This window comes from Prionailurus bengalensis, chromosome E2, assembly GCF_016509475.1.
Source record: "Prionailurus bengalensis isolate Pbe53 chromosome E2, Fcat_Pben_1.1_paternal_pri, whole genome shotgun sequence".
Lineage (NCBI taxonomy): Eukaryota > Metazoa > Chordata > Mammalia > Carnivora > Felidae > Prionailurus > Prionailurus bengalensis.
Genome location: NC_057352.1, coordinates 25526637 through 25552593, shown reverse-complemented (window position 1 = coordinate 25552593; position 25957 = coordinate 25526637). Strand labels below are relative to the sequence as shown.

At 39.2% G+C, this 25957-nt stretch overlaps 1 pseudogene; it reads left to right on the top strand.

Moving 5' to 3' along the window:
• Positions 1–10535: 10535 nt before the first annotated feature.
• On the top strand, positions 10536–16464 carry LOC122494310 (annotated as a pseudogene).
• The last annotated feature ends 9493 nt before the right edge of the window (positions 16465–25957 follow it).

Sequence of the window (25957 nt, the reverse complement as noted above, 5' to 3'; positions counted from 1 at the left end):
GATTATCTGTGCTGTTTTCCATTTGTACAAAAAATTTAAAACTTGAGAATGGTTGAGAATTTAAGAAATTTTGCTCTTTCTCTGTTCTATAGCATGGTGAGGGCCTTAGACATTGTTCTATCTTTGATCAGCAAATCTTACTATTCCACCACAGTATTGGTAACTAATGGGCTTTTGGGCTCCCCTTTCATAAGGTTTGTGGAGATTGTTTTGATTACAGTGCATTATGATTCAAGTTGCAAAAAACCATACTCATATTGGCTATTAAAAAGGGATACACTGGTTCATGGAACCACACAGTGTGGAGGTATTTGACACCTCAAGAGTCACTGGATTCAGGGCCCCAATGAGGTCATGGCAATACTATGCCTTACTCAACTTCAGGGGCTCCCATTATATTGCATGGCATGAGCCCAACACTAGGTACTCTTGGCAATGACCCCATAGTCCTGTGCTGGGAGGTCTTCTCTTTGTTCTGCTTTCTCTGTTGACTCCCTCTTAGTGGTCTCTCTTCATAGCAGTAAAGTGCTGTAGTAACTCATCTCCCCACACTCCCCACTTGCTTCTCAGGAGAGAACAGAGGACTTCTTTCTCCCAAAGGCCCCAGGGAAAATTCCATCGTGATTCACTGGCTCTGATTGGGTCACAGTCCCAGCTCTGAGCCAATCACTGAGGTCAGGAGAAAACTGATGTGCTGATTGGCTCATGCCTAATCAAGGTTGGCAGCTTCTTTAGCATCTCTTGAGTGGTAGCAGTGGGTAGGAGGACACCAGGAATGGTTAACAGTGTGGGGCTGTGACAAGGAATGGTTCCATCTGACTTAGATGGCACCCCCTCTTACAAGGCAACATATCATAGCAGTTGGGAGTGTTGACTATGGAGCCTAATGACCTTGGTTCCAAAATTGACATAACCATTTAAGAGTTATGTGACCTTGGGAAATTACCAAACCTCTTTGGGCCTCAGCTTCTTCATCTGAAAAGTAGGGGATGACAGCAATACCCCCCATAAGATTGTGCGACATAAAATTGATTATATATGCATAAAACACTTAGAATAGAGAAAGGCATGGGATAAGATCTAAAGTCTTTGCCATTATTGACAGATTTAATGATCCTGAGGAGAAAGTAGGGGAAATATTCCGTACAGCAAGTCTTCAATAAAGGGTAGTGTTCCTTTAATCTAAGGTGGGATAAGCTAAGATAAAGTGACTGGAAGTGACCCCTTTCATCAACTCATCCATCTTAGTTTGGAAAGATATGCTTGCAGGTTCCATGCATATGCATGATGAGGTATGGTTTGCATTGAGGAGATGGGGGGGGTGGGGTGAGGGCATCACTGTAGAATGCCATTAAGAGCAACTCATTGTGAGATTTGATTCACAAACATTGTTCTAGAACTTTAGACTCTGATTCATGATTCTGCTCCCAGCCTTGGGAGCAGCAACCACTTCAGTTTGTGATGCAACATGCTGACTTATAAACCATTTATAGCTCTCCTCCATACTTAACACAGCCATCCCACAAATGACTCAGGTTGCAACTAGAGGGGAAACTGGGGACTGTGACTGAACTTTCTCTATAATGGAGTGTAAATTGTCCTTTTGAATAGTGCCTTTTTCATAAATCTCAGGTCTTGAACATGGTAATTAAGAGAAGCCTGAAAAACAAAAGAGGCTTGTGTTCCAGGCCTTCTTTTCAAATCCCCAATGTTGAATTCTCTGTGCCTGTGTCTCCGCCTGGCATTTGATTTCTCCCAACAGCCTCCTCCCACCCTTTTCTTAGTAACAATCTCAGATCCTGGCAGCAAATGGCATGCAAAGCTGGGCACATTTTTATTCTACGCAGATAGCGTTATATAAATCTTCTTGCTTTAAAGTAATTTCTTTTGCCCTTTATTTCTTTTGTGTGCCTTTGGGAGTCTGCTTGGATTCTTAATGGGCCATATCCTTGGCTGGCTTTGCTCGTGCTTTTAAGCAGAACAATGGATTCCAATGACTTTCATCCAGGCATTCACACATTTAATGAGGACCTACTATGTGGCAGTTGCTGATGTAATCAGAAGGCTCCTCCCTATCCTTTTAAGCTAGTTTTTCTGTCCAACCAACTCTACTTTAGAACTGCCCCCTTTTCTTTTCTTTTCTTTTCTTTTCTTTTCTTTTCTTTCCTTTTCTTTCTTTCACTTTCCTTTCTTTTCTTTTCTTCTTCTTTTTTTAAAAGGCATAGTCTTAGCTAAAAGGCCTAATTCCTATATGGTTATCCCTATTCTGGGTGGCTAATGAAATGAGATCAAGGCCATCAATTCTCCCAGGACTGTATCAGGCTATGTTACATTTCCCTGTTTTCTAACATTATTCTAAGGGCATCTTCCTCCTGTCATTCATCTTGCTTATTTTCCTAAAGTTAGGTCAACATCATGACTCTTCAGGAAAACATTCCTGGATCCTTCTGATTTATATGTTCCTCCCCTAGACTCCCTTGGGTCCACCCTTCTTGGAGAAAGCATTGCAGTTGGACTGTGAGCAGTGATTTACTTGGTTATCTCCTTCACTAGCATAGAAGCCAGGCAGGGACCATGTCTGATTGGACTTACTATCTTCAGTGGATGAATCAACACATATTTACTAAGTACCTACTGTACCAGTGACTGTACTAGGCTCTTGGGACAACAAGATCTTATTTCTTTGAAGATTACAATCTCATAGAAAGATATACACTAGGTTAATAGTTACATGTCATTATACAATCTTGAACTGATCAGTGCTTTGAAGGAAAAGAACAGGATATTAGGAGACTGTGTGGTAGGAGGACACAGAGGTTGGATAAACAGGACTTTTGCCTGAGTAGGAGTGCAGAGGGAAAGCTAGGAGGGCTTTCTGTCAGGAGACTTTGAGGTGTACTGAATGAGTCAGTAGATTGTGAGTAGGGGAGAGAGGAAAGGGAACTAGGCTGCTTGGTCATCATGGGCATCTGCTGACTTGGCTTGTCCTGTGTCCCTTCTCCAGGTGATATTACCCTGATTTTTCTTCTTGGGGATCTAAGCCTTCCTTATTTTCATTCTCACCACTGCCTTCTTTTAGTAATAGGCATTTGACTAGTGATCATGTGATTAGTCTAGGGATGAATTTGGACCTCAGTCAAGTCTGGGAGTCTCAGCAAAACTATTCTTTTAGTGCTTGGGAGTTTGTACTCAAAAGAAAAGGGAAAAAGATAGATGAAGACAGGTAGATTCTTGATGATTTTTTTTTCAGCACCTGGATCCAGCCATACCTAAAACTCATGTGTCTGATGAGTTTAATAATTGTGTCTAAATTCACATATGGCTCTCAAAGCTATTGGCTAAACCTCCCATCTTTTTATTTGGCTTAAGCTCATTTTCACAGGGCTTCAGTGACTTGCAACTAAAAGTGTCTTTATTAATACAATGATTTTAACTGATGTTACTCATTTGCTAAAGCCAAAAGGGCTTGGGGGAGGCCAGCCAAAGCAATCGTGGAGGTCAGTTAGCCAGAAGGAGAGGCAGCTGAAATACACTAATATTTCCTGTACTGACAGGGATTCCCCCAAGCCTTTATATTCTACATTCTCTTCCTCAGAGATCCAGACCCTTGGGTGTGCATCAGTGTTTAGTGTCTAGTAACAGATGCACTGAGGGAGAGCTGCTATAGGGAGATACAAATACAAACCTTCCCAGGCTCTGGCAAGGCAGGGTGGTCTGGTACCTGAGGTGCTGGAAAACCACAAGCTGCCTCTGTGTTGGAGGAATGAGGAACAACCATGATTTAAGAGTGGAGAGCTGGCAGGCAAACTGGTTTTTGCTGGACCTGCAGAGCCAGGCAAGCTGGGTCGGTCAGTGGCTTCTGTGAGCAATGGCACTGGTGGGTCATGTACGCCATCTAGTGCCAGATGTCACTTTTTGCAAGTTGTTTACTGGCTATTTCCAGCTGGAAGGTTTTTGAGGGCCAGTTGGAAGGAGGAGGTCACTACCTCTGTCTTTACATCAGGAAGAAACTCAAAATCAGATTTTCTATATTATCTCCAATTTACCTTCTTGCACTCCCAGAGCCTAACTTATTGGATAGGGGAAAAGGGTAATCATCTCACAATGTTAAACTTCCGTCTCATTTCAAACCTCTAAGGTACTATGAATTTTATAGATAGACCAGATAGATTTGATAGATAGATAAGATAGGTGGGTGGATGGATGGATGGATGGATGGATGAATGGATAGATGGATAGATGGATGGTTGGGTGGATAGGTAATTAAAAAAATAAATCCTGTAATGGTCATATTTATGATTCAGTGTTCTGGCAAGAAACAGCACACTCCAAAGCAGTACCTGGGGAGAGTTTAATGAAAGGGCTACTTACAAAGGAGTGAGAAGGAACCCAGGGAAACAATCAAGACCTGGGGAAGCATGCTAGAGTTAGTGGCAGTAGGAAGCAGCTACAACCCATAGGCCTGATGGAACAAAAAGAGGGAGAGGACCCAGCAGAATCTGCTCTATGGAAGAGGCCACTTGACAGGTGCTGTGGTCCCAGCTGCTGGTTCTTGACTGGGTTCCTGAGAAGCACACTAAGAAGAGGATTCATCTGTAAGTAATTTATTAAGGAAGTACTCCCAGGGCAGATGGGAAGTGAAGTGTGAGAAGCAGGGCAGCACAGGTGAGAAAGCCAGGCAAAGTGTGATCCCAGGCAAAGTCCTCTGGAGGGTAGTTTCAGCCTGATGCTATAGGGGAATTTTGGAGGGTAGGTTATGTTTCAGAAGACCTGCCTAGAGGCAGAGAGCCTTAGCATTGAAACCCTCAACCTGATAGTCACCAGTTAGGTGGGAGGGGAGGAAGCATGGGAGTTACCTAGGTCCTAGACCTTCTGAATGTTCAGTTAGGGTGAAGGGGTAGTTTTGAGGCTCTGCAAACACTGCCTTAACATAGCTGTAGGTGCTGGATGTTAGAAGAACACACTGAAAATCAGTTCAAAGGGATCTAAAGGGATCTGGGTGAAGCAGACATCTGTCTCATGTGGGGATGGGAGCTGGTGAAATGTGAGATGTCAGATGACTCCTGAAGGAGGAAGACATAGATGGTTTTGAAGTACAAAAGGATTGTTTGGGGGGAAGGAAGGTAATGCCTGTGAAAAATAAAGGGGGAGGCTGAGAACACAGTCATATCTGACAGTCAGCCAATCCCATGGGAACTCTGGAGCAAACACTGATCATGAGAGGGGTCATGCACTGGGCAGCAGTGACTTGTTGCCGTGTCTAGTCATTACCTGGTAGTTGACTAGGACAGGCAAGATCCTGAAGGTGGCACAACCGGAGGCTGTCTCCTTGCAGCTGAATAGCAACTTCTTTTAGAAGGGAGATCCAAACAGAGCACCTCCACAGCTGCCACACTTAATGAAATGTAGCATATTTGGTTGCCTCAGCCATCTCCTAACACTAAGAAGGAAGAGCCTGCCCACAAGGAGTATAGGTACAAGGGGCAGAGAGAGAAACATGAGAGAAACGTGGCCCTTGTGGTTCACATGAGCACATAGATCCAGCTGTGCCTGACACCCATAATATGCTTGGCTTTTTTGGTTATGTGAACTAATAAATACTCTGCTTATGTCATTTTGAGTTTGGGTTTTCTGTTTCAGCAAAAGAAAGATTCCTGATTCATACATTCCCTGAGCTTCACTTAACTGTAAATGAGGTTCATGATACCACTTTGCAGGGTTTGAGTTGAAAGAGGGACAATTAATGTAAAGCACAGGCACAGAGTAGATGCCCAATAAATAGCACTTAATATTATGAGAGGAAAAAGCAAAGGGCGCAAAGCAAGGTATAGACACCCCTGGAGGCACCTCTGTGTCCAGGGTAGGCCAGTGGGCTGAGTTCAGCACTCAGTAAGGATAGTGCCTGGTTGGGCTGTCCAGTGGGGCCCAGCTGTAAAGCAGGACTGGCCTCTTGAGTCACTGTGACCCTGTGGCTTTTCTGCAATGAGTGTTCCCTGACCCAGTGCATTATTGTCCATGTAGGAGTAAAAACAAGTCTTCTTTCTAGCCAAAGATGAGGATTGTCATCCTCTTTTTCTTTACCTGGACAGTCTTTGAATTTATTTTTGTTACTGTTGATTGTAAACTATGTAAATGGTTCTTTTGTGGAAGTATGTAAAGTTTATAATAAAATAAAAAGAATAAACGTGACCACATTTGCAGCATTGTGTTGATTCCAAAGCTTTGGGGAAAAACAACAACAAAACAAGAAAGAACAGAGACTTATAATTTATAACCCAAGAGCTATTTTCAGTTTTCTGAGAGAAATGGGAAATTTTATATTTTAAAAATCTGCTGGGCTTCCCACTGGTCTTCTTCTCTTCTCCCACCAAAAATTTCAAACCTTTAAAAGACTCCTTAGTAGAGACTCTGTGTTCTGAATGTTAAAACAATGACAGCAGTAGAGGTGGAGGCTGCTACATCTCATTTCTCCTAATCTCCCCGGGGAAGTTCATGTCCTAATTATTACAGAGAGCAAAAAGTGGCTTTGAATAGCTATTTTGGTTCATTGAGCACTTAATACCTGTTATTAAAGAAGCTCCTACCTGGTCTGATTGCTTGTTGTGAGACTAGAGCACCTACAGTTACTTTAATAGCATGCATGACAGCTCTTGGGTAAAGTAGATAATATCAAAAGCCAGTGGAAAGTGGAGTCCTCTGGCACCTGCTCTGGTTCTTACTTTCTTCCTGTCTTCAAGTCAAGGAGAGACTAGATGATTTCGACTGTTTTTTTCTCATTTTTCTTAGGGCTTGGGGGACCACAAAAGCCCATCTTTATGTCACTTCCCTTGTGGTGCCATCCCCAGCATGCCCTGGCAGAATTAATTATTGCTTCCTTTGGTATCTGTGGTAGCCAGCATCCAGAATGGCCTCCAATGATACCTGCTTCCTGGGTTACATGCCCTTACTTAGTACCATCCTACACTGAATGAGGCTGACCTGTGTGACCAATAGGATATTGCAGAAATGAGCATATAACTTCTGAAGTTAGGCCATAAAAGACATTGTGGAATCCTTCTTGTTCTCTCTTGGATCGCTTGCCCTGTGGAAGTTTAGCTGCTGTGTCATTAAAAGACAGTAGTTTTAAAAGATGTCCACAGATTCTTTGATACATCTCCCTTCAGGAAATGGAGCTTAATTCCTTTCTCCTTAAGTGTGACTGGACTTGTTGGCTCACTTCTAATGAACAGAATATAGCAGACATAATGATTTGTGATTTCTGAGATTTAGTCATGAAAGGAATCACAACTTTACCCTTGCTGTCTCTCTTAGACTACGTGATCTGGGGGGAAATTCCCTGACATGAGGACACTCAAACATCCCTGTGGATAGATCCATGAAGCAGGGAACTGGGACTGCCTGTTGACAACTATGGGAGTGAGTCTTCCAGGAGGCATAACCTGCAGCTCTGGTCAAGGCTACAGATGGCTGGGTTCTAGATGACAACTTGACTACAACCTCTTCATGAAAGATTCTATGCCAGAATCACCCAGCTAAGCTGCTCCTAAATTTATAATCATTTAAGTTTTAATTAAGTCTTAAAAAATATATGTAATTTATTATTATCAGCTAAATTAGAGAAGGAAAATTTACTTATTTTTCACCCTAATATGGCAAAAGAAACTTTACTGTTTTTGGTTTGGTTTTGCCAAGAAAAGCCAAAGTTAGGGGCGCCTGGGTGGCGCAGTTGGTTAAGCGACCGACTTCAGCCAGGTCACGATCTCGCGGTCCGTGAGTTCGAGCCCCGCGTCAGGCTCTGGGCTGATGGCTCGGAGCCTGGAGCCTGTTTCCGATTCTGTGTCTCCCTCTCTCTCTGCCCCTCCCCTGTTCATGCTCTGTCTCTCTCTGTCCCAAAAATAAATAAACATTGAAAAAAAAAAATTAAAAAAAAAAAAAAAAAAAAAAAAGAAAAGCCAAAGTTAACAGTCAAGAGCTAAGACTGTAGTATATTATTTGTGGAGGTATACTGCTTAATGAAACAATAAAACTATAAAAATGTAAATGACTTTACATACAAAACACAAAGAAGGGGCACCTGGCTGGCTCAGGCAGTAGAACGTGTGACTTTTGATCTTGGGGTCATGAGTTCTGGCCCCACGCTGGGGGTAGAGATTATTAAACAAATACATAAATAAATATTTTTAAAAACCACAAAGAAATAAATTCAAAACCGAAATAATCTTTTTAGAAATCAGGGGGTAACTGACATATAACATTGTATGAGTTTCAAGTATACAACATAATGATTGTATATGTATATATTGCTAAATGATCACCTCGGCAAGTCTTCAGTGTGGTCCCTGTCCGCCCCGCCCCCACCTCCGCTGAGGGCTCTGCTATTTTGAGAGAAATACACCAGTGAGAGCTGGGGCTCCTTCCCAGGAGGAACTTAGGCTCACTTTGGTTTGTTTCCAGGGTGGGGTTATTTTAGAGATTCCCCAACCCCCCCCCCCAGGCCTCCCTCTCCTGGTTTTGCTTGAATCTTGGCTGTTGGCGGCTCAGAGTGGGTGGGATAGGGCGGGGGTGGCCAGGGGTGCCCCATAGGGGCCCTGACCCTGTTGCTGTGTCCTCCTCTCTCCTGTTCCTGCTGCCCATGAGGGCCCCTGGACTAACTGGGCCTGGGACCAAGGTGTCTGGACAGGCGGCTTGTTTGGAGAAGTGGCTGTTGGTGGAAGGCGGGGTGTCCCTACTTGACTCACCTTTTTGGTCAAAATAAAAAGAATTATCTCAGGTCAGAAAAAAAAAATACAGGAGGTGGCTGAGATGCCAGCAGCTCCAAGGGCAGGGGAGGGGGTGGTAGGGTGGGTAGAGTGGCACCAAGCGCAGCAGGGGTGAAGGTGGCAGCCAGTGGCCAGCAGGCAGCATAGGTCGCATTCTCCTTGCTCCTAGGCCATGGGTGCCAGGGCAGCAGGGCAGCATGGACAATAAGTCAAGACAACTAAACAATAAGTCTAGTTAATATCTGTCACCATACAGTTACAAAATCTTTTTTTTTCTTTTCAAGATAATCTTTTAAAATAAATATTATTGGATTAAAAAGACAACAGAAAAATAGTGCAACTCCTTTTGAAAAAAACAGTTTGACAGTTCCTTAAAACACGAAACATAAGGGGAGGTTTCAAGATAGCAGCCTAGGAAGATCCTGATCTCACCTCTTCCCATGGACACAACAAATCTCCACCTACGTTCAGAATAATTGCCTCTGAAGATGACCTAGAACCTGGATGGACAGACCCTCCCAGCAAGGGATGGCACTGAGATGGGTAGAAGAGGCAGAGATGTGGCTATGCTAAGGAAAAAAAACTACACACCAGGTACAGCACTCCACTGTCAGGAGGGATCTCAAATGTACAGAAATTTTCCCTGAGGAGTGAGATATTTGAGCTCCAAATCAGGCACCCCAAACCTTAACTCTACACAAGAGAGATGATCTGGCAAAAAGCTATCTTTGAAAACTAACAGGGAATACTTCAAGGAAAACTATAGAACTATAGGGAAATGCACTTTTGAAGGGCTTGTGTGCAGACTCACTTGACCTAGAAACTAGCACAAAAACATCAGATGGAAAAGTACACAGATCATAGGTGAAGGAGACCCACTTATGAATGAGAGAACCAGCTGGAGAGGCAGGAGGCAGGAGGCAGCTGAGTCTCTCTCTGGGGATTGAAATTGGCAGCAACCATTTTTGCTACGTCATTCTGCTCTGCTGATCCCAGCAGTGATGGCTGCCATTTTTGGAATCTCCTTCTAGATTGCTAATGCCTTGGGGTATGACTTGCTGAAAGCATCACACAACCCTGTGTGTTGGCTGGGCCTCACAGCTGACAGAATGATAACTCTGCCCACAGCGCACCAGCAACAGTCAAAACTGGTCTTTATAGTTAGCTGAGACAGGAGCCATACCCCCCACCAGTGTACCCAAAGCACCTATGGCTCTGCCATACTACAAAGGCGACACAATTGGAGCAGCTGGCTCTGGTGGCCAGTGATTGTACTTCCGGGTCCCACACAACATCTTTAATATAAGGCCATTCCTTCAAGACTGGGATACTTAGCTGTACTACCTAATACACAGAAACAAACATACAAAGTTAGGCAAAATGAAGAAAGAGAGGAATATGTTCTAAATGAAAGAACGAGATGAAATCTTAGAAAAAAACTAAATGAAGTGAAGATAAGCAATATACCTGATAAAGAGTTTAAAGTAATGGTCATAAAGATGCTTACCAAACTCAGGAGAAGAATAAACATAGTGAAAACTTCAACAAAGATAGAAAATATGAGAAAGTATCAATCAGAGCTGAAGACTATAACAGAAATAAACAATACACTAGAGGGAATCAACAGCAGATTAAATGATGCAGAAGAACAAATCAGTGATCTGGAAGACAGGGTAATGCAAATCACCAAAACTGAACAGCAAAAAGAAAAAGTATCTTTAAAAATGAGGATAGTTTAAAGACAACTACCAGGAATCACAGAGACTGCCACACAAGATGAATGCAGAGATCCACACCAAGACACACGCTGCAACTAAAATGTCAGAAAGTAAAGATGAAGAGAGAATCTTAAAAGCAGCAAAAGAAAAGCAAATAGTTATATATAAGGGAAACTTATATATAAGGGAAGCTGATTTTCCAGCAGAAACTTTGCAAGCTAGAAGAAAGTGGGACAGTATATCCCAAGTACTTAAAGGAAAAAAACTTATAACCAAGGAAATTCTACCCAGCAAGATTATCATTCAGAATTGAAAGGGAGATAGAAAGTTTCTCAGACAAACAAAAGCTAAAGGATTTCATCACCACCAAATGTGCTTTACAAGAAACATTAAAGGGATTTCTTTAAATGGAAAGAAAAGGCCATAACTGGACACAAGAAAATAAATGAAAGAAAAAATTCTAACTGGTAGAGGCAAACATATAGAAAAGGTAGTGGATCAACACTTATAAAACTAGTATGAGAGTTAAGAGACAAAAGTAGTAAAAGCCAATACATCTACATTAATTAGATAAGAAATACATTAAATAAAAACATGTAAATTATGACATCAAAACACTAAAAGTGTAATGTTTTCGGAATGTGTCTGAACATAAATGACCACAAAATTAAACATTTTTTTCATATTCATTTTTGAGAAAGAGAAAGACACACACAGAATATGAGTGGGGGAGGCGCAGAGAGAGAAGGAAACACAGAATCCTAAGCCAGCTCCAGGCTCTGAGCTGTCAGCACAGAGCCCGATGCGGCGCTCAAACTCATGAACCATGAGATCATGGCCTGAGCCGAAGTTGGATGCTCAACTGACGGAGCCACCCAGGTGCCCCTAAATGACCACCAACTTAAAATAGACTGCTACATTACACAGGTTGTTATGTAATCCAGTCAAAAGACATAAGGTGGCTAAATGGATAAAAAATATGCTGCCTACAAGAGACTCACTTCAGATCCAAAGACACACACAGAAGGAATGAGGGATGGGAATGGAAAGGAAAAGAAAGTTGGGATAACAATAATTATATCAGACAAAATATACTTTAGACAAAGGCTGTAAAAATTGACAAAGAATGGCATTATATAATGATTGGATCAAACCACAAGAAGAGATAACACTTATAAATATTTATGTGCCCACAATAGGAGCACCTAAATATATAAGCAAATATTAACAGACAAAAAGAGAGAAATTGACAGTAATATGATAATAGTAGGGAACTTTAAAACCCTACTCACATCAATGGATGGATCATCCAAACAGAAGATTAATAAGGAAACATTAACCTTGAGAACATCAATGGATAGAAGAGTACAATGGATTGAGAGAGAACATCAATGGATGGATCATCCAGACAGAAGATTAATAAGGTTGGGGTTGTGGGAGGGGGGATGGGCTAAGTGGGCTAAATGGGTAAGGGGCACTAAGGAATCTACTCCTGAAATCATTGTTGAACTATATGCTAACTAATTTGGATGTAAATTAAAAAAAATAAAAAATAAAACAGGTAAATAAATAAATAAATAAATAAATAGAAAGAAGATTAATAAGGAAACATTAACCTTGAACAACACATTAGAACAAATAGACTTAATCTCTCTCGGAGAAAAGTCCTTCTAGGAACAGTAGAATACACATTCTTCTCAAGTGCACGTGGGACATTCTCCAGGATAAATCACATATTAGGCAACAAAACAGTGTCAATAAATTTAAGAAGAGTAAATTAAGAAGATTAGAATTATATCAAGCATCTTTTTCAACCACAGTGCATGAAACTAGAAATCAACTACAAGAAGAAAAGTGGAAAATAACACCAACATGTGAAGACCAAACAACATGCTTCCAAACAACCAATGAGTCAATGAAGAAATCAACCAGGAAATAAAAAATACTTTGGGGCAAATGAAAATGAAAACACAACACTCCAAACTGTATGGGATGCAGCAAAAACAGTTGTAAGAAGGAATTTTGTAGCAATAAAGGTCCCACCTCAAGAACAAGAAAAATCTCAAATAAACAGTTTAACTTTACATTTAAAGGAGCTAGAAAAAGAAGAACAAATAAAGTTCTAGCTACAGCAATTAGATAAGAAAAAAAGAATAAAAGGCATCCAGAAGAATAGCAGGAACTGCTGCCCAAACCACATCTCCTAACCAGAGAGTTGTGCAAAGCCTCAGTTCAGTTGAAGTAGTATCAGGTCTCATTTAACAAGCAAACCAGAGCACACCTAGTTAAAACTTGCCACATTCTGGCCAAGGACCAAGCACTGCCCACTGCAGGCAAAGAGAGCCCCTGAAGGAGACTGACCTGAGGGACAGAGCAGCCAAAACACAACACCGGGGTGCACAGAGCACACATCAGAGACAATCCGGGAAGAGCCAGGCCCTGGACACTATACAATCTCTTCTTCAAAAGGCCATTACTTCAGGAGCAGGAAACACAATGGGCTTTTCTAACACAGAGAAGAAGGCAGAGACTTAGACAAAATGTCAAAACAGAGGAATTCATCCCAAATGGAAGAACAAGATAAGGCCATGGCCAGAGATCTAAGCAAAACCGATATAAGTGGCATGCCTGATGGAGAATTTAAAGCAACAATCATAAGGATACTTGCTGGGCTTAAGAAAAGAATAGAAGACATCAGGGAGACCCTTACCACAGAGATAAAAGTTAAAAAAGAATCAGTCAAAAATGAAGAATACAATAACTGAGATTGGAAACAGGCTTGATGCAATGAACAGCAGACTGTAAGAAGCAAAGGAACAAAAAAGTAACATAGAAGACAAAATAATAGAAAATAATTAAACTGAACAAAAGAGAGAAAGAATAATTATGGAACACAAGAATAGACTTAGAGAACTTAGTGACTCCATCTAATGTAATCACATTACATTTATAGGATTATTATAGGAGTCCCAGAAGAAGAGAGAAAAAGAGGCAAAAAAATTTAACTATTAGTTAAAAACTTCCCTAATGTAGGAAAGGAAACAGACATCCAGATCCAGGAGGCACAGAGAACTCCTATAACATCCATGGTCAAGATATTGTAATTAAATTTGCAAAATATAGTGATAATGAAAAAAATCTCAAAAGCAGCAAGACAAAAGAATTCCTTAACTTACAAGGGAAAACGCATAATGCTAACTGTAGATTTCTCAACAGAAAGTTGGCAGGTCAGAAGGGAGTGGCATGATATGCATAAGAAAAATATCTAGCCAAGAATACTCTATCCAGCAAGGCTATCATTCAGAATAGAAGGAGAGATAGTTTCCTAGACAAACAAAAACTAAAGGAGTTTGTGACCACTACACCAGCTCTGCAAGAAATATTAAAGGGGATTCTGAGTGGAAAGGAAAGACCAAAAGTGAGAAAGACAAGAAAGGATCAGAGAAAAATCTCAAGAAACAATGACAAAACAAGTAATAAAATGCACTAAATGTATATTTATCAATAATTATTTTGATTCTAAATGGACTAAACATTCAAAGACATATGGTATCAGAACAGATAAAAAAAAAAAAAACCAACCAAGAGCCATTTATACGCTCTAAATGGATTAGAGCATTTATATGCTCTAAATGAATCTCTAAAAAGAGATTCATTTTAGACCTAAAGACACCTGCAAATCGAAAGTCAGGGAATGGAGAAACATTAATCATGCAAATGGATGTCAAAAGAAAGCCAGAGTAGCAATACTTATATCAGATGAACTAGACTTTAAAACAAAAACTGTAACAAGAGATGATAATAAACAAGAAGATTTAACAATTATAAATATTTATACACCCAACAATAAGGCACTCAAATATGAAACAAACAATTAGAACAAACATAAAGGAACTAATTGATAATAATACAATAATAGTAGGGGAGTTTAACACCCCACTTATAGCAATGGACAGACAGATTATCTAAACAGAAAATCAATAAACAATAACATTCAATGATACACTGGACCAGATGGACTTAACAGATATATTGAGAACATTCTACCCTAAAACAACAGAATACACATTCTTTTCAAGTGCACATGGAACACTCTCCAAAATATATCACATACTAGGTCACCAATCAGGCCTCAACAAACAAAAAGATACCAAAACACTATGAAACTTGAAGTCAGCAAGAAGAAAAATTTGGAAAGACCACAAAGACATGGAGGTTAAACAACATGCTACTAAACAATGAATGGGTCAACCAGGAAATCAAAGAAGAAATTTAAAAAAAAAACATGGAAATAAATGAAAATGAAAACAGCACAGTCTAACTCCTTTGGGATGCAGCTAAAGAGAGAAGTAAATAGCAATACAGGCCTACCTTAAGAAGCAAGAAAAATGTCATATAAACAACCTAACTTTACACCCAAAGGAGCTAGAAAAAAAAAAGAACAATAAATGAAGCCTATAGCTAGCAGAAGGAAGGAAATAATAAAGATTAGAGCAAAAATAAATGATATAGAACAAACAAACAAAAAAAACCAATAGAACAGATCAATGAAATCAGGAGATGGTTCTTTGAAAAAATTAATAGTTGATAAACCCTTAGCCACACTTATCAAAAGGAAAAGAGAAAGGACCCAAATAAATAAAATCACAAGTGAGAGAAGAGAAATAACAACCAACACCACAGAAATACAAACAATTGTGAGGGAATATTATGAAAAACTATATGCCAACAAATTGGACAATCTAGAAGAAATGGATGAATTCCTAGAAACATAAATGACCAATATTGAAACAGGAAGAAATAGAAAACTTGAACAGACTGATAACCAGCAAAGAAACTGAATCAGTAATCAAAACATCTCCCAACAAACAAAAGTACAGGGCCAGATGGCTTCATGGGGGAATTCTACCAAACATTTAACGTTTATTTATTTTTGGGACAGAGAGAGACAGAGCATGAACGGGGGAGGGGCAGAGAGAGAGGGAGACACAGAATCTGAAGCAGGCTCCAGGCTCTGAGCCATCAGCCCAGAGCCTGACGCGGGGCTCGAACTCACGGACGGTGAGATCGTGACCTGGCTGAAGTCGGGCGCTCAACTGACTGCGCCACCCAGGCGCCCCAATTCTACCAAACATTTAAAGAAGAGTTAATACCTTTCTTCTCGAACTATTCCAAAATAATAGAAAAGGAAGGAAAACTTCCAAATTCATTTTATGATGCCACATTAGCCTCATATCAAAATCAGATAAAGAATCCACTAGAAAAGAGAACTACAGGCCTTGCAGACACTGCCACCCTGGAGCCACCTGCGGTTCCCAGCTATGGTCAACCTCACTGTTCTTCAACATTGCTGTAGACAGTGAGCACTTGGTCCGTGTCTCCTTTGAGCTGTTTGCAGACAAAGGTCCAAAGACAGCAGAAAACTTTTGTACTGTAAGCACTGGGGAGAAAATATTGGTTATAAAGGTTCCTGCTTTCACAGGATTATTCCAGCATTTATGTGCCAGGGTGGTACCTTCACGTGCCATAATGGCATTGCTGGCAAGTCCGTCTATGGGGAGAAATCTGATGATAAGAATTTCATTCTGAAGCATACAAGTCCTGGCATCTTGTCCATGGCAAATGCTGGACCCAACACAAATGGTTTCCAGTTTTTCATCTGCACTGCCAAGACCTAGTGGTTGGATGGCAAGCATGTGGTCTTTGGCAAGGTGAAAGAGTGCATGAATATTGTGGAAGCCATGGAGCACTTTGGGCCCAGGAATGGCAAGACCAGCAAAAAGATAACTATTGCTAACTGTTTGCACAAATCTAATAAATTTGACTTGTGTTTTATCTTAACTTCCAGACCACTCCTGTACCTCAAGAGGGCACCCTTTTGTCCCCATCTGCTTGAAATATCCTATAATCTTTGTGCTCTCACTGCAGTTCTATGGGTTCCATATTTTCCTTATTCCCTTCCAAGTCTAGCTGGATTGCAGAGTTAAGTTCATGATTATTGAATAAAAACAAAAGAACAACAACAGCAAAAAGAACTACAAGCCAATATCCCTGATAAACATTGGTAAAAAAAATTCTAAATAAAGTACGAGCATACTGATTCCAACAACTTGTTTGTTTATTTTTAAAGTTTATTTAGTTTGAGAGAAAGAGGGAGAGAAGGAGAGAGAACATGAGCAATGGAGGAGAAGAGAGAGAAAGAGAGAGAGAGAGAGAGAGAGAGAGAGAGAGAGAGAGAGAATCCCAAGCAGGTTTTGCACTGTCAGCACAGAGCCCAATATGGGGCATGAAGTCATGAAATGTGAGATCATGACCCAAGCCAAAACCAAGAGTCAGATGCTCAACTGATTGAGCCACTCAGATGTCCCCCAACAATACATTTAAAAAATCATTCACCACCATCAAGTGGGATTTATTCTTGAGATGCAACAGTGATTCAATATTCACAAGGCAATCAGTGTGATACAACACATTAATAGATGAAAGGGTAAGAACATTATAATCATTTCAATAGATGCAGAAAAAGTATATAACAAAATGTAACATCCATTCATGATAGAAACCATCAACAAAGTAGGTTTAGAGGGAATATACCTCAACATAATAAAGACCATATATGAAAAACCCACAGCGAATATCATCCTCAATGGGGAAAAACTGAGAGCTTTTCTTCTATGGTCAGAAATGAGATAAGGATGTCCACTCTCACCACTGTATTCAACATAGTACTAGAAGTCATAGCCACAGCAATCAGACAACATAAAGAGAAAAAAAGGCATCCGTATTGGCAAGGAAGAAGTAAAACTATTTGCAGATGACATGATACTCTATATAGAAAACCCCAAAGAACTGTTAGAAGTGATATACAAGTTCAGTAAAGGTGCAAGATACAAAATCAACATACAGAAACCTGTTGCATTTCTATACACCAATAATGAAGCAGCAGAAAGAGAAATTAAGGAATCAATCCCATTTATAATTGTACCCAAACCAATTAGATACCTAGGAATAAATACCTAGCTAAACAGGCAAAAGACCTGTATTCTGAAAACTATAAACATTCATGAAAGAAATTCAAGATGATGCCAAGAAATGGAAAAATATCCCATGCTCAAGTGTTGGGAGAACAAATGTTGTTAAAATGCCTATACTACCCAAAGCAATCTATACATTTAATGCAATTCCTATCAAATACCAACAGCATTTTCATGGAGCTAGAATAAGCAATCCTAAAATTTGTATAGAATTACAAAAGACTTCGAATAGCCAAAGCAACCTAGAAAAAGCAAAGCAAAGCTGGAAGCATCACAATTCCAGACTTCAAGTTATAGTAGTGAACAAAACAGTAAGGTCCTGTCACAAAAACAGACACATAGATCAATGGAACGGAATAGAAAACCCAGAAACGAACCCACAATTATATGGCCAGCTAATTTTCAACAAAACAGAAAAGAATATCCAATGGGAAAAAGTCTCTTTAACAAATGATTTAAGGAAAACTGGACAGAAATATGCAAAAGAATGAAACTGGACCACTTTCTTACACCATACACAAAAACAATTTCAAGATGGATTAAAGACCTAAATGCGAGGGGCGCCTGGGTGGCGCAGTCGGTTAAGCGTCCGACTTCAGCCAGGTCATGATCTCGCGGTCCGTGAGTTCGAGCCCCGCGTCAGGCTCTGGGCTGATGGCTCAGAGCCTGGAGCCTGTTTCCGATTCTGTGTCTCCCTCTCTCTCTGCCCCTCCCCTGTTCATGCTCTGTCTCCCTCTGTCCCAAAAATAAATAAACATTGAAAAAAAATTTTTAAAAAAATTGTTTAAAGACCTAAATGTGAGACCTGAAATCATAAAAATCCTAGAGATGAACACAGGCAGTAATGTTTTTAACATTGGCCACAACAACTTCTTTTTAGGTATGTCTACTGAGGCAGGGGAAACAAAAGCAAAAATAAACTATTGGGGCTTCATCAAAATAAAAACTTCTGCACAGTGAAGGAAACAATCAACAAAGCTAAAAGGCAAACTATAGGATGGGAGAAGATATTTGCAAATGACATATCTCATAAAAAGTTCATATCCAAAATATGCAAAGAACTTCTCAAACTTAACACCCCAAAAATGAATAATCCAATTAAAAATGGGCAAATTATACAAGTAGATTTTTCCAAAGAAGACACACAGATGGACAACAGACACATGAAAAGATGCTCAACATCACTCATCATCAGGGAAGTACAAATCAAAACTGCAATGAATATTGCCTCACATTTGTCAGAATGGCTAAAATCAACAACACAAAAAACAACAGGTGTTGGCAAGAATGCAAGAAAGGGGAACACTTTTGCACTGCTGGTGGGAATGCAAACTGGTGCAGCCACTCTGGAAAACAGAATGAAGTTTCCTCAAAGAGTCAAAAATAGAACTATCTTATGATCTAGCAATTGCACTACTAGATATTTACCCAAAGAATACAAAAATGCTTATTCAAAGGGATATATGCACCCTGGTGTTTATAGCAGCTTTATCTATAATAGCTAAATTATGGAAACAGCCTAAGTGTCCATTGACTGATGAATGGATAAAGAAGATGTGGTATATATATGTATATATACATATATATGTATATGTAATATGGAGTAATATGGAATATTACTCAGTCATCAAAAAGATAAAATCTTGCCATTTGCAATGACATGGATGGAGCTAGGGAGTATAATGCTAAGGGAAAAAAGTCAGAGAAAGACAAATACCATACGATTTCGTTCATATGTGGAATTTAAGAAAGAAAACAAATGAGCACGGGGGAAAAGAGAGACAAACCAAGAAATAGACTATTTAAAAAAATTTAAATTCATTTTAGAGAGCACATTCAAGCAGGGGAAACGGACAGAGACAGAGAGAGAATCTCAAGCAGGCTCCACGCTCAGTGTAGAGCTGAACGTGGGGCTCAATCCTACAATCCCAGGACCATGACCTAAGCTGAAATCAAGAGTCGGATGCCCAACTGACTGAGCCACCCATGTGGTGTGAAATAGGCTCTTAACTATAGACAACAAACTAATGGTTACCAGAGGGAGATAGTGGGGGAGATGGGTTAAATAGGTGATGGGGATTAAGGAGTATACTTGTTGTGATGAGCACTGGGTGTTCAATGGAAGTGTTGAATCACTACATTGTATACCTGAAACTACTATTACACTGTATGTTAACTAACTGGAATTTAAAATAAAAACTTAAAAAAACAAAACAAACAAAATTCATAGATGCAGAGAACAGATGTGGTTGTCAGCGGGGAGGAGATGTGAGGGGTTGGGCAAAATGGGAGAAAGTGGTCCAGACATATAAATTTCTAGTTATAAAATCAATCAAGAGGATGTAATGTACAGTATGGTAACTACAGCCAATAATATTGAATTGCATATTATGTAACTTTATACGGTGACAAGAAGATACTAGACTTGTGGTGATTATTTGGCAGTGTACACAAATATCAAATCATTATGTTGTACATCTGAAACTAATATAATGTCATATGTTAATTATACCTCAATAAGAAAAAAACAAGGAACAATGGTACTGCAAAACAAACCAAAACCCACAAAATGACAATAGTAAGAACTTACCTACCAATAATTACTTTAAAAATAATGAATTAAATTATCCCATCAAAAGACATAATGGCTGAATTGTTAAAAAAAATAAACATGATTCAATGATATGTTGCCTATAAGACATCCACTTTAGCTCTAAAGGTGCACATAGACTAAGAGTAAAGGGATAGAGAAAGATAATTCAAGCAAGTGGTAAACAAAAGAAAGCAAGGGAGCTATTCTTATGCAAGTAAAAATAGACTTTAAGCAAAAAATGGTCAAAAGAGACCAAAAGTCATTATATAATGATAAAAGGGTCAATCCACTAAGAAGACATAAAACTGCTACTTTTTATGTGTCTATTATCAGAGTATCTAAAAATATAAAGCAAATACTAACAGAACTGAAAAGAGAAATACACAACAATATAATAATAGTTGAGGACTTTACTTTTTAATTTTTATTAAAAAATTCATTTGTAAGTAACCTCTGAACCCAACATGGGGCTTGAACTCACAACCCTGAGATCAAGTGTTGCACGTTCCACTGACTGAGCCAAGCCAGTTGCCCCAATAGTTAAGGACTTTAATATTCTACTCTCAACAATGGGTAGGTCAACCAGACAGAGAATCAATAAGGAAACAGTGTATTTAAAAAAAATTTTTTTAACATTTGTTTAATTTTGAGACAGAGCATGAACAGGGGAGGGGCAGAGAGAGAGGGAGACACAGAATCGGAAGGCTCCAGACTCTGAGCCATCAGCCCAGAGCCTGGGGGCTCGAACTCATGGACCGTGAGATAGTGACCTGAGGTGAAGTCAGACGCTCAACCGACTGAGCCACCCAGGCGCCACAGGAAACAGTGTATTTGAACAACACTATAGGACAAATGGATTTACCAGACATCTAAAACCCAATCCATCCGACAAAAACAACCACCACCACCACCACAACAGAATACATATTCTTCTCAAGCACACATGGAGTATTTTCCAGGATAAATCAAATGTTGAGCCACAAAACAAGTCTTAGCAGATTTTGAAAATGTTTATTTATTTATTGTGAGAGAAAGAGAAAGAGAGAAAGAGAGAGAGCGTGCTCATGAGTGGGGATGGGCAGAGAGAGAGAATCCCAAGCAGTTTCCATGCTCAGTGTGGAGCCCAACGCAGGGCTCTATCCCACCACCATAAGATCACGACCTGAGCTGATATCAAGAGTTGGACGCTTAACTGACTGAGCCACTCAGGCGTCCTAAGTCTTAGCAAATTTAAGAAAATTGAAAACATTCCAAGTTTCTTCACTGACCACAATGGTGTGGAGCTAGATATCAGGAAAACTGGAAAACTCACAAATACATGGAAATTAAACAACATATTCCCAAACAAACAATGGATCAAAGCAGAAATTAAAAGAGAAATCAAAAAGTATCTTGATACAAATAAAATGGAAACACAATATACCAGAACTAATGGGATGTAGTGAAAGTAATTCTAGGAGGGAAGTTTATATATATAAGCATACAACAAGAAAATAGAAATATATTAAACAACCTAATTCTACACCTAAAGGAACTAGAAAAAGAACAAACTAAGCCCACAGTTAGCAGAAGGAAGGAGATAACAAAGATAAGAGCAGAAACAAATGAAATAAAGGAAAAACAATAGAAAAGATCAATGAAACTGAGTTAGTTCTTTGAAAAGGTAAACAAAATTGACAATCCTTTAGCTAGACTACCCGAGAGAGATTGAGAGAGAGAGAGAGAGAGAGAGAGAGAGAGAGAGAGAGAAGAGAAGAGAAGAGAAGAGAAGAGAACACAAAGCAATGGAATCATGAACGAAAGAAGAGACATAACAATTGATACCACAAAAATACAAAGGATCATAAGACACATGAACAACTAAATGCCAACAAACTGGACAACTTAGAAGAAATGGATAAATTCCTAGAAACATGCAATCTACCAAAACTGAATTAGGAAGAACAGAAAATCTGAGCAATGAGTAAGGAAATTGAGTAAGTACTTCAAAAACATTGTGACAAAGAAAAGCTCGGGACCAAATGGTTTAACTAGTGAGTTCTACTAAACATTTAAAGAAGAATTAATACCAATATTTCTCAAACTCTTCCAAAAAAATTGAAGAGAAAGGAAAACTTCCAAACTTATCTTATGAATCAAACATTAGTCTGATGTCAAAACCAGATAAGGCTTGGGGCACCTGGGTGGCTCAGTCGGTTAAGCGTCCGACTTCGGCTCAGGTCATGATCTCATGGTCTGTGAGTTCGAGCCCCGCCTCGGGCTCGGTGCTGACAGCTCAGAGCCTGGAGCCTGCTTCAGATTCTGTGTCTCCCTCTCTCTCTGACCCTCCCCCATTCATGCTCTGTCTTTCTCTGTCTCAAAAATAAATAAACATTAAAAAAAATGAAAAAAAACCCAGATAAGTCTTGATGACAACTACAAGCCAATATCCTTGATCCTTACAAAAATTCTCAACATACTAGCAAACCAAATTAAGCAATACAGTAAAGGGTCACATACCATGATTTAGTGGAATTCATACTTGGAATGCAAGGATGGTTCAACATATACAAATCAATACATATGATACATTGCATTAGAAGTATGAGATTGAAAAATCATATGGTCATCTCAGTAGATACAGAAAAAGCATTTGAAAAAATTCAATATCCATCCATGATAAAAAAAACTCTCAACAAATTAGGTGTAGAAGGAACCTACCTAACCATGATAAAGACCATATATGATAAGCCTATAGCTACCATCATACTCAATGGTGAAAGGTTAAAGCTTTTCTTCTAAGATCAGGAATAAGACAAGGGTGCCCACTCAGACCACTTCTATTCAACATAGTATTGGAAGTTCTAGCCAGAGCAGACAGACAAGAAAAAGAAATAAAAGTTACCAAAAATGGAAAGGAAAACTAAAATTGTCTCTATTTGCAGATGATTTTATATATAGAAAATCCTAGAGACTCAACCAAAGGACTGTTAGATTTAATCAACAAATTCAGTATAGTTGCAGAAATCAGTGGTGTTTCAATACAGTATCAATGAATTTTCAGAAAAGGAAATAAAGCAAACAATCCTATTGACAATACATGAAAAACAAAATACTTAGGAATAAATTTAACCAAGAGGCAAAACAAAAAGACGTTGATAAAAGAAATTAAAGAAGGCACAAGTAAATGGAAAAATATTTGGTGTTCATGGATTGGAAGAATTAACATTGTTAAAATGTCCATACTACCCAAAACATTTAAAGCAATCCTTATTAAGATTTCATATGAGGAAACACAAAAGTCTCTGAATAGGCAAACCAATCCTGGGAAAAAAAGGGAAATGCTGGAAGCACCACACTTCCTCATTTCAAACTATATTACAAATGTCTAGTATCAAAACAGTATAGTACTGGCGTAAAAATAGACACATAGTCAATGTAATAGAATGAAGAGCCCAGAAATAATTCCATGCATTTATAATCAACTAATATTTGACAAGGGATCCAAAAATACTCAATGGAGAAAACACAGTCTCTTTAACAAATGGTGCTGTGAAAATTGGATATTTACTTGCAGAAGACCCCTATCTCACACTACTCACAAAAATTAACCTGAAATGGATTAAAGACTTAAATGTAAGATCTGAAACCATATATCTCCTATATTAAAAAATAGGGAAAAACTTGTTGACATGGGTCTTCACAATGATTTTTTGGATATGACTCCTAAAGCAAAAGCAACAAAATAATAAATAAGTAGGACTACATTAAACTAAAAAGTTTATACACAGCAAAACAAACAATTAACAAAATGAAAAGGCAATCTAGGAATGGGAAAAATATTTGCTAACCACATATACAATGATGGGTTAACAGCCAAATATATAAAGAATTCATTCATGTAATTCATTAGCAACCCCCCCCCAAATAATCCAACTAAAAATGGGCAAGGGCCAGAATAGATATTTTTCCAAAGAGTATATATGAATGGCTAACACATGCATGAAAAGGTGCTCAACATTAGACCTGAACAAACATCTCTCCAAAGATGATATATAGATGTCAAACAAGTATATGCAAAAATGCTCCACATCATATGTCATTAGGGAAATGCAAATTAAATCAATGAAATTCCACTACACGTCTGTTAGAATAGCTAAAATCCATAACACTGATAACACCCAATGCAGCAACAGGAACTCTTACTTATTGCTGGTGGAAATCAAAATTATACAGCCACTTTTGAAAGCAGTTTGGCAGTTTCTTACAAAACTAAACATACTCTTGGTGTATGATCCAGGAATTGAGCTCATTGGCATTTCCCCAAGTGACTTCGAAACTTACGTCCATACAAAATCTGTACCTGGATGCCTATAACAGCTGAATTCATAATTGCCAAAACTTGGAAGCAAGCAAGATGTTCTTCAATGGGTGAATGGATAAATAAACTGTGGTACGTTTAGGTGATGGAATATTATCCAGCGCTAAAAAGATATGAGCTATCAAGCCCTAAAAAGACATGGAGAAAACTTTAATGCATATTATTCAGTGAAAGAAGCCAATCTGAGAAATGTACATACTGTATGATTCCAACGATATGACCTTCTGGAAAAGGCAAAACTAAGGAGACAGTAAAAAGATCAGTTGGTGCTAAGGGTTAAGGGGGAGGTGGGATGAATGAAACATAGATGATTTTTAGGGCAGTGAAATTATTCTGTGTGATACTATAATGGTGGATATGTCATTACATATTGTTCAAACCTACAGAATGTATAATACCAAGAATCAACCATAATCTGAACTACGAACTTTGGGTGACAGTGATGTCTATTATAATAAATAGGTTATTCTGTTGACAGATTTTGACCATGGGGAAGGCTCTGTGGATGGGGAGGACAGAGTATGTGTGGAAAATCTGTGTACCTGATGCTTAATTTTTTTGTAAACCTAAAATTGCTCCAAAAAATGGTCTATTTAAAAAAAGAAATTATACTCTATATATCCTATAAATAAAAAAATCAATGTTAGTTATAACAGAAAGTAACTCTTCCTTCTTTCCTTCCTTTCTTCCTTCCTTCCCTTCTTCCTTCCATCCTTCATTCCTTCCTGCCTTCCTTCCCCCTCCTTTCTTCCTTTCTTTCTTCCTGAACAATCCAGTCCAAAACCATCAGGTGAGTCTAAGCAAGTTAAGTCTGTGTGGGTTGAGGAAAAGAGTGAGACAGTGAGAGGTTGCACAAATAAAGGTAGGAGGACATCCCTGCAGCAAGGGGTGGAATGTCAGAGTCTGCAAATGGGGATGGGGACATTTGTGCTGAAGGCCCGGTGCAAGGTGTTGAAGTCTGAGAAGAATGAAGAATGTAATAGAAGGGTCCATGGGCGATTGGGTTTCAAGTGGGAAAAAGAAGGCAACCATGGTAACTCAATGTGGAGTCTTGAAGATCTACCTGGCTAGAGAGGGCATCCATAAAGTGGAGTGGTAGCAGCCAGCACAGGGTTCGGGTTTAGGCAGGGTAAGGAGAGTAACTGTGTGTATGGGGATAGCAGCAGCAGCTGGTGTGACGTGTTAGAGCCTGAGAAGGGTGAGAAGCACATATGCAATGGGAATGGAGGAGGTATGAGTCAGTATAAGATGTCAAAGCCCAAGTAGGATCAGAAGGTCATATGGACAAATACTGTATGATCTTACTTATATGTGGAATCTTACAGAAACAGAGAATTAACTGGTAATTACCAATGGTGGGTGGTGGGTAGGGGGAATGAGGGAAGGAGTGAAGGAGATTGAAAGATATAAGCTTCAAGCTATAAGACAAATAAGTTTTGGAGGTGTAATGTATAGCCTGTTGACTATAATTTTTTTTCAATATATGAAATTTA